Genomic DNA, 10,342 nt, shown 5'->3' on the forward strand with positions numbered 1-10,342 from the left:
AAAGTTAAATGGCTGACCAGTGTACACCGGAAGGTTTGTGCCAGATTTTACAGAGACTGGGTTCAGAGAGTCAAACAAAGAGCCAGAAGATATAAAGTGCTTGTTAAAACAATTCATAATCTCCTTCCTATCATAAACAGGAACAGAATCCTTAAAAACATAGGTGGGTAGAGCGTGGGAGCTTTTACTCACTGAAAGAGACTTAATGATTTTCCAGAACTTCTGTGGATTATTTAGGTTCTCAGTGGTGACAGACAGATAATATTCTGTTTTAGTAAACGCGTTCCTGATGAGTTATGGGTTAGCTTCATGTTTTATTGACTACAGCAGAATGTTTAGTTTATGAATTAGCCCCCACCCCTCCCCTAGAGTTAAAAAGGTCAAAAAGCAGGTTTTGTTTTCAGGGAGCCTTTATCTCCTAACAAGCTGCTACAGCACGAATGTACAGTGTCTCTCAGATTCACCCCTTGCTCTTTACCTCCACTGTCAAAAAAGGTAAAGAGGTCTTTGCACGTTTAAATCTGTCTGTCTTCTTAAATGCCCACACTGAATCTGTCTTTTGTCTAACAAGTAGTCGAATTTCAAGCTTCAGCTCAACAGTTGCACCAACCTTTTGTGGTTCTTGGCTCTGTTGATGTCACTTAGAATTCTTCTCCATCTAAAATAAAAAAAAATTAACCAGGCTTCAGCTCCTCAGCTGTCATGATGACAGCAGAAAACCTTTTACTGAAACCAAACAAAGAACAAAATAAGGAGGTACAAAGAAATGGCACCCTCTGTCAATTCTCAGGTTTTACATATCAGGAGATAATAGAGTACACAGCGTGTGATAGCAATAGAGCTAACTATCTTAGGAAGAAGGCCAGGAAGGAACCGCTTTTTTTAAACCCCTTTAACCCCCCACTCATACGCTATAATAACTTGAACTGATAACACTCTGATGATCATAGGAGAGATGCAGTATAAAATTTGTTGCACCTAACAAAATGACTATTCTATTCCGTTTGTAGATAATGAAAAAGTCCTTAGCAGGTCTTAAAATTAGGTAAATACAACTTGAGATGAAACACATGACACATCACATCATGTCATATAGTTATTTAAACATAACTCTGGTGTTTTGAAGCCATTCTGCTGTAGATTTTCTGATGTGGTTGGGATAGTTATCCCGTTCTTTGGTTCACAGAGGAGTTCAGAGACCGCAAAACAAGCACAAATCAAGCACCCTGCACCATCGTGCTTGACAGTTGGCACAAAGTGTTTGTGCCGATTTGCTTTTGATTTTTATCAAACACAGCACTGTGCATCTTGGTCAAACATTTCCACTTTGGTCTCGTATGTCAACTAAGATATGATTTATTTCCTTTTTGGGATTTTATTACCACCACACCTGAATGCTGCAGATCAGCAAATGGTTCAAATTTCAGCTTTTACAGAGATGTTCACACTTCCTGGTGATGATGCATACAATTAGCAGAACCCAGCTGCTACTCACCCTCTTAATTCCTATAGACGCAGCAGGATTGTAGTTATTACATGCTGCTTTTGAATGCCGGTGTAGGTTTTGCTAAATAAATAGTATAATATGTCATATGTTGTTGTTTAACTGAGACTGATTTTCTTAATAAAAGGTTAGATTTGCCAAACATGAAGAAAATCAGTATTTGCTTCACTTTAAACGATTGGATTAACCTCAACATAACACAGCTGCCTACAGTCATCTACTGCAGGCATCCTACAGTATATATGTGACAATATAGCATACTTTATAACTGGATTTAGCAACTAAAGCAAAATGAACTGATGCAGGTTATATCATCCATACTTTAATACTTTAAATCATCCTCACTAATCTGTGCTTGGGATTCCCCAGGGCAAGACGGGAATGCCACACACAGACTGTATATCCAGTGTGATTACGATTATCTGCGTGATGTGAGGTTTTTTTGCTTTTTTGCTTTTTTTAAGAAAAAATGGATGACCAACATTAGGTTTGTCATTCGTCTTTGTCATTTGGCTAGTTTTACAGCAAAAATGAATATATAGCAGCTCATAATATTATAGTCATGTTAATGGTACAGTGGGTTACTGCAGCACTCACTTACTTTAGTTCTAAATGAGGCATCGTATCATTTTACATGCCAATCAGAGCATGTTGAAAAATACTCTAATTTTTAACCTGGTTTGTTATTCAGTCTTATTATACAATCTATCATTTCTAATTGTATGTATAATTTGTGTTCATCCTTTCTTTATAAACCATTTACACTGTTCACAGTCTCTCAAAAACTCAACCCGACCCAACATATGATCACAATTTTCCTAATGACCCTATTAAGAGTGCACTTTTACACATGCATGAATAATTGTTAAGCTCAAGGTGTACCAAACAATGACCAGCTGACTTCTTTTAGTTTCGCTGCCTCATTACCATATACTGGAGCTCATTACTGCCACCTCAAATAAAAGAAGAATGTACAGCTTCGTTTCTTGTTCCAGAAATGCCAAAGGCATTAAAAAATGGTCCCAAACAGTAACCATCGGTGTTAAGTGAATTGTTGCCAAACTGAATCAGTCCAAGTTCAATTATTAGAGCTCACCGGGATGTTATTTTGGAGGTTTTGGAAACCGCAGCATTATTATTCACTCTGCAGTATTTAAGGAATTTAATGTATGTGTTGCTTTCAAGCCAGACTTTCTTGTCATTTTGAAAGTACTCTTGATCAATAGTTCTCTGAGCTTTCTGAAAGTTTCTTAGGGCATTGGCTGCTTTTTCACTCATTTTCAGTCCATTTCTTGTAACTGAACATTATCAGAGAAATGACTGATAAATTATTCAAGCAAAAGGGAACCAAACCCAAGGAATAGATACTTTTTAAAAAATTAACAAAGAACCCATTTGTATTTGCACTTTGGGGCACTTTTTTTTTTTACTTACCACTTGTTACAAAAATGCCAAATGTATTTAGCTGAAAGGGTGATTACCTCACACGCGTCAGCAGGTTGTGCTGAGAGAAGAAGAGCTTTTAATTAATAATTGTTCCAACTCCATTTGTGTCTTATGTCCATTTATTTTTGCACGTGTTCCAATAAATTCACTTTTACGCATCACTGTAGATGTTAAATTAGTTGTGAATAACGCCAATTTATTTAAAATTGTGGTTATTTTAAGGCAGCAGGGACTTAATTCACCACATGAGGGCAGTAGCATTCCTACTCCTGCTCCATGCACTTCTCTTGAGGCTACATTTTCTTCTTTAAGCATGAACAAGAAGGGTCTTTTGTGTAGCGAGTGTTTTAACGTCGATCCCAGAGTGTAAATCTGTCATCTTTAATGTCTATAGATTAGGTTGTTTTGTATTTTAAAATGGCATAAAGGATCGCCACAAAACGCAGCATCGCCAGTGGATGTGTTAAAGTGTAACATTTCATCAGATCTGTAAACAGTGAAAAACCTCTCAAGAGGCCTGATTGTTTTAATCCTGCAAACATGACATGACTGTGAAGCAAATTTAAACAATGTGGTGCTTTAAGCACGTTTTGCATTTGACCTTCTGTTAATGACTTAAGCACCAGTAGCAGTTTGTGTATGCTTGTGCCCCCTCCACTCCCTTTGCTGTCATTTGAAATGTTCGGATCTGCTCAGGATCTCAGCAGTGAAGCCTTACAGGTGTTCAGCAGCGCTTCCCCATCATGGGTGTTTACTCTCTGCAGCACGCTCGGGTCACATCGTTATATGTTAATGAGGCTCCAAAAAGCACTGCACAAAGTCGCGGGAGACAGTGTACTGTGACATTTATTGTGATATCCTTCTGCTGTTCTGCCTCTGGGATATCATAGCTCGACACACATTTGGACCCATGAAATCAAACTAAAACCAGCTGAAATTCAAAATCTGGCATCTTTGATCTCCATTTGAGAGTTCTTTCATACAAGGGAAGAACACCAAAAGAAACATTTTTGCTTTGAGTTAGTGAAATGAATTGACAGTTTGTGGTTTTAAGAAAAAACTGCTTTCAGTGTGTGATTATTTTCCATATTAATTGGTGCTGCCAGAACTTTTGGATTTTCTAATAGAAGAACAAAACCCTGTAAGGCATTATTTGAGAATACGCCTTTGTTCTCCAGTTATGAGTTACTGGGGTTGGATTTGAAGTCCATTCATTACTGATTAAGAACCTAAAAGGTCTTAAAATATTGTTAGAGTTATTTATTATTATTTGTTTATTTATTCGGTTTGTTATAGTAAAGGGTCATCTTAAAGGATTGATGTCGTAGCAGTTACCTCTTTGCTCGAGTGTATGTTTGCACTGCCGCATATCTTCTTTCCTCATAAAAATTCCTACCGGGAAGGAGAGCGAAGGAGTGAAGGATGGGGGTGAGGTGAGGCCGAGGGGTTCCATGTTCAGTTTGTTTTAGCCCTCTGTTTGGAGAGGAAACTTTCATTGCTTGGTGATTTATGGGTGGTTAGCTTCCCAGTGGAATCAGAGAGTCGTTTTCCTGCATGTAATAACCCACTCTTTAACATAAAACTTGGGTTTCTCTTTTGTGTTTTGCTGATCCAGTGTGAAAGGTGTTACATCCGGTGCAGAGCTGAAGTGCTCAACAAGAAGCCCTTGAGGACAGTTTAGCAGAAACTATACCACGGGAGATGATTCACATCTATCCACAAAAACCCTCATAGAAATGTAAGGATCTAGGAAATGCATATGACAGCATAATAGCTTCGGTAATGCTCTAGGTCCCTGTGCAGTGTTGTGGTATAGCACATCAAAACTGTCCCACAGAAACAGCAGTTTTGGACTTGACCAGGCCGCACTTGTGACGCACAATGCGGTGCCTACGGCCCAACATGAAACAGGAAGTAAGCGAGAAAGGCCGGGAAATTAGTCTACGGGGATGAGTTGCTTCTCAGGCCAAGCATCACCACTGGCTTGAGAGATCTGTGACTCACTTGTGGAGCATGTGTTTTCAGTCCGTGGGACAGATGACTACAAATAGATGGCCCCAGCAAACCCATGTGAGAGGACCGCAAAGTGTTCTATGGTTACAAATGAGAAAAATAAAGTTTAGTGGCCGGCCATGAATCTGGTGATAGTGAGTGCTGGAGCCTCCTTGGGATTAGTATCATTGTCGGGTTTTTTTTGTTTGTTTTATTTTTGTTTCACTGTTTGTCTTGTGTTTCTGCGTTCCAAAGTTTCCACACAACGTGAGGCTAATGCAGCGCTTGGCAGCTTTTGCGTCGGCCTCTTGGCTTTCGCTGCTGAGCCATCATCTCTGCCTGTCAATCACATCCAGAGTGACACAGCGCACATGAGTCCTCGAGAGGTCAATTGTTGTGTATGTCTGACCTTTGAGCCCTGCAGCAGGAGGGATCCATGTGCAAATGCACTGAACAAAACTGAGCTTGAGCGCGTAATAAATCAGAAGAACGCTTTACTATCCCCATATACACAGGATTCATAATTGGAAGCATATTGCTGAGCGGAGAGACGAAAGGCTGCTCCAGAGCGAAGACGTAGAGGGGTTAAAAACACAGGCTGATAGCAAACTTGAAGGGTGTTGGGGTGGAACTTGCAGTCAGGCTTTCAGTATGTTGACTCAGGCAGAGTAAAAAACTACAGCAATCACCACAGTGAGTCATTCATGGCTACAGCATGCCAGCTCACAGTCGAAGCATGTTTTATCCGTCGTATTATTCATGTTCTACAACACGTGTCTAGTAAATGCAAAAAGCTGCTGTTATAAACCCAACCAGGCTGTTCTTCCAGTGTAATGCTTCTGCAAATATGCACTTTTATTCTTGTGTCTTAACAGTCCCTATAACAGTACATGAGTGCTGGTTTAACCCACTAACCCAGTTTTTTTTACATTGATGCTGTTCATCTCTTTTTTAGCCTGCCCAAACCTACACCCACGTGCCAGTACCACTTTAAATCCTTTGCCTCTATATTTATGTTAGCATGTCAAAAAGCCACACTAGACATTTCCACACTGTAATAAACTAGATTTTATTAGTGAGAGCCAGTGAAGGATGGGAACTGCAGCCAGGCCATCTCCATGGTTACAGACCACAGAGATGGCTGTCAAGCAGCTTCTGACCGTGGCGTGTTTCGTGGCCACCATCAGCTGATGGCTGAAGACAACCCAGCGCATGTGTACTGTGCTTTCCTTTCCAAGTATGCTTGCTCTCACCTGGGCCTTCGTTTAGGCTTTCAATCGGGAGTTTTGTTTTTTCGAGTTGGCAAAGTAGCCCTGCGACAGACTGGCAACTTGTCCAGGGTCTACCCCGCCTCTCACCTGTGACGGCAGCCATGACCCTGAATTGGATAAGCGGAAGTTGGCAAATTTGTTGCTGCTATTGCACAAATAAACCTTGGAAGAACGTGTGAATGGAAATTTAACTTTATTATTATTTAATAGTAAATAAAGTTATTATTTACTGTCTTTCATGATGATTACTTCCTATATTCACCAAAGTTTTCATGACAACATTCAAATTTTGGTTTGAGAAAGATTGTTGTGTTGCATACCTACAAAAGACTGTGTGTTGTTGCTGGACATGTGGAGATGAGAAAATGCAGCAAAGAGAGACTCTGCCAAGGTTAAGTTCACAGGAGAGCCTTTTCTGTATCTTCTGAGGGTCTTTTTGTCAAATTATATTGTTTCTTTGTAGCCTGGCAGTGACTGTTAGCAGGACTAATTGTGGCCCATTAGTTGGGAATCTCCATTTTTGACAATAATCCCACTTGAGTACTAAGTGCTGAGTTTGTCCCGTGTCCCTCCCCTAACCTTTGCCTCCCTTACACCATATTTGCCAGAGGTCTCTTCCTGTTAAAAGGAAGTTTTTCCTTACCACTCTTGCCAAGAGCTTGCTCATAGGGAGTTGTCTGATTGTTGGAGTTTTCTCTCTATTATTGTAGGATAAAGCACCTTGAGGCACCGTTGTTTTGATTTGTACATATATATATATATATATATATATATATACATATATATATATATATATATATATATATATATATATATACATATATATACATATACACATATACATATACACACATATATATATATATATATATATATATATATATATATATATATATGTACAGAGATGGGCAGTAACGCGTTAATCTGATTACTTTTTTCAAGTAACGAGTAAAGTAAGGGATTACTATTGCAAAAACGGTAATTAGATTACCGTTACTTTCCCGTAGGAACGCTGCGTTACTGCGTTACTAAAACCGTGATTTTTTGCGAGAATGTCTCACGACAGTGACGTAAGCGAGTGCGCCGTTAGTGACAACAGCTGTGTGCAGATCAACAATGGATCACATATCAATTGTGGGAGAGAGTATGAGCGTGCAGCGTTTAAAGCGTGGAAGTACTGACCTTACTTTGAGTTTGATTCCATAAAAAGTGACAAAAACATTAGCGTCCATCGTGCGTGGGAAGAAAATTTCTTTTTACAGCGAAAAAAAACCCCCTAAACTTCCGAGCAAGCACCGAGTGCGCTACAACTTTATGGGAAATTCACAGAGAAACTCGCGGATTCTTCAACTGACCGCGGCACACCTGCACCAGGGTAAACCTCCGCCTACCGCAGTCCTGCTTTACAGGTGAAAATAGAGCAACAGGACCGCTGAGTCTTTGACTTTATTTATTTCCTGCTGTGTTTTACTTGCATCTATTTGAAAGAGTGAGTGTAAACACAAAAAATATTTTATTTTATGTGCTGGAATGTGCAGAGAATAGGTTTAAATGTTAAACTAATTTATTCAAGTCAGAGAATGTTGCATATAATTAAATTTTTGCTTGATGCATAAAGTTAAAAGATTAAAACTGATAAAACAAGTTAAAAAAAAGAGACTTTTCCATTTGATTACATTTTGTATGATGGATTATGTAGAAAAAGTAGAATTGGACTGAAAGATCTATCGCTTTATGTATGTATGTATATATATATATATATATATATATATATATATATATATATATATATATATATATATATATAGATAGATAGATAATTTAATTGAAATTAATTAAGTCAACAAGGAGAATAATACTTGGTTTAGATCCTTTGAAAAAGTTCAACACTTTTTCTTTCTTGCAGACAGTAACAGTAAGTAGAAAACACATGTGCCCGTCAGGTATAACTGCTGTAAATGCAAATTTACAACACTGCAGATGTTCTGTATGAGCATGAAAAGACATGAAACTGATCTCAATGATAGTTCAGTTAAAGGTAATAGCAAAGGCTGGCTCATAGCCAAAGACCCCATTAGAAGGAGCCCAGGGAAGGCAGGTATATATGCTTCACCCGCTCGCCTCTCTAATCTCAGCTGTGAGCCATATCCTCCTGCAACATTTATCTCCTACTGCAAACACAATAACCTGTGACATGTCATGCTCTTGTGCAGACACAACACATTTTGGGCCCCAGTGATTTCTGTTTTTGTGAGGCAAAATTTTCATTGGATACTACAGCAAGTCACAAAATGTATTCTAGGCAGTATCATCACATTTCTCGATCACGCTCTTTGTCAGTTTTCCTTCTTTAGTTGTAGAGCCTACTTAAAAACAGATGTCAGTTCTCTTAGATCATTCATTATTTATCCTCTTGAGGATTAGTTTCTTATGTGTGTCAAAAATTATAAATCTGAGTTATTTACTGGGATGTTTTGCTGGACATTTATCTTCTGCTGCCTACTCCCCCGCATTGATGTACAGCCACAACAGGGGACTGCTGCTGCTTATACTTCCCATAGGGCAGAATCAACAAATCAGCTTCTTTAGATTAACAATGACAACTCCTTATTTGAGCGCGGTATCCTTTGGTTTCAGAGCAGTGAACATGACTGGTGTGAATTCGCATGTCTAAGCCTGTTAGGAGTGAGGCCTTTTACTGGAGAGCTTGCACGTCTTTTTGCTTCGGCTACAGTCCTTTACAGTTTGCGGGTCTCTTCATTGGCCCAAAAATGTGTGCAGAAATTTGATTTACAGTGCAAGCAGCAGCTTTCTTTTCAAACCAAGGGATCATTTAACACTGCAAGTGCCAGCTCTAAAATATGACCTATAAGAAATCTTTGCTGAAAGCTGATATAAGCACTCATTTACAGCCTTAGCCTGGCTAACGATGGCCCTTAATGAGCAGCTCAGGCATCTACTTGTTTATTAGGGCAGACTGACTGACAGGTCAACTGATGGAAAAATAAAGTACTGAATGAGGAATTGGATCTGTCCCCTCTTTGCCACATCAGCGGGGCCCTAATGTAGTGGGGTGAACTTTGAAGTGCCCTAATGGTCTTCATGGTCCTTTAACCATGCAGGCTTCTATTAGGGGTGTCAGTGGAGCCTGGCTGGAGCAGCGTGACCTATTAGGTTTAACGAGTGCTGCTAAGGGCACAGTAGGCTGCTCTTCTTCCTCTCTGTAAGTGTTTATTTATCTCGTCTAGCTGTGTTTTGGACTGAAGCAAAGTGCAAAGGCAGCGGCAATGTCTCTTACGCTCACAGTCCATTTTATTCTGTGGGTCTTTCTCTTTTTAATAGGGCTGTGTGATTAATGGTCAGTTAACAAGGATGAATTATGTTGTATTTTCCATATTCTTGCAGTGGAAAAACACTGAAATTGTTCTGATCTACAGACTTACTTTGTTTAAAAAGTATTAAAACATCAGAATCACACAACTACCAAGTTAATTGGAGAAAGTTTGTGATTGGCTTTAAGATTTACTTTAGAGCTGGGTGTCAAAGACAAGATAAGAAGGTAAAAAGGTACTGAAAAGCATGGTAACACTAGAGTTTGCTGTCCTTTTGTGTAGTGCTATTGTAAGAACACTATGAGGCTTCCTAATGCTGTTTGTAGTTTGATCAGGTTGTCTTCTAATCTTAGGGTCCATCCCAGGCATTTCCAACTTGACCAAGTGACTTTGGAAAACACCAGATGGCAGGCCAGAGGCTTGGATGGCAGCTCTGCCACCAATAGTGTGTGAGTGAATGGGTGAATGAGAAGCACATTATAAAGCACTTTGTAGAACTGCTAAGGTTAAGAGGTGCCTCATAAGTGCAGACCATTTAGAATTTTAAAGAGCACTTTCTAGTCTAAGTAAACTTTACTTATTACGTTGTTCTGAAAAATCTGTATGCTTTGTCTGAAATGTGCAAGCCTGCAATGAAGCCGTTTTACTCGTATTCACGATTGCCAGTTCCTCTGCTAGACATGGAAGCTTTATTGGGTGACAGCAGGCGTCTCATGAGTTCTGCCATTGTAACGTGATCGAAGTGCTCCAGTAAACTGTTGCGGCGCAGTGGAAAAGTTAGCATTTGTTTCTGGGAG

The sequence above is a fragment of the Rhamphochromis sp. 'chilingali' genome (assembly GCF_963969265.1).
Source record: "Rhamphochromis sp. 'chilingali' genome assembly, chromosome: 2".
NCBI lineage: Eukaryota > Metazoa > Chordata > Actinopteri > Cichliformes > Cichlidae > Rhamphochromis > Rhamphochromis sp. 'chilingali'.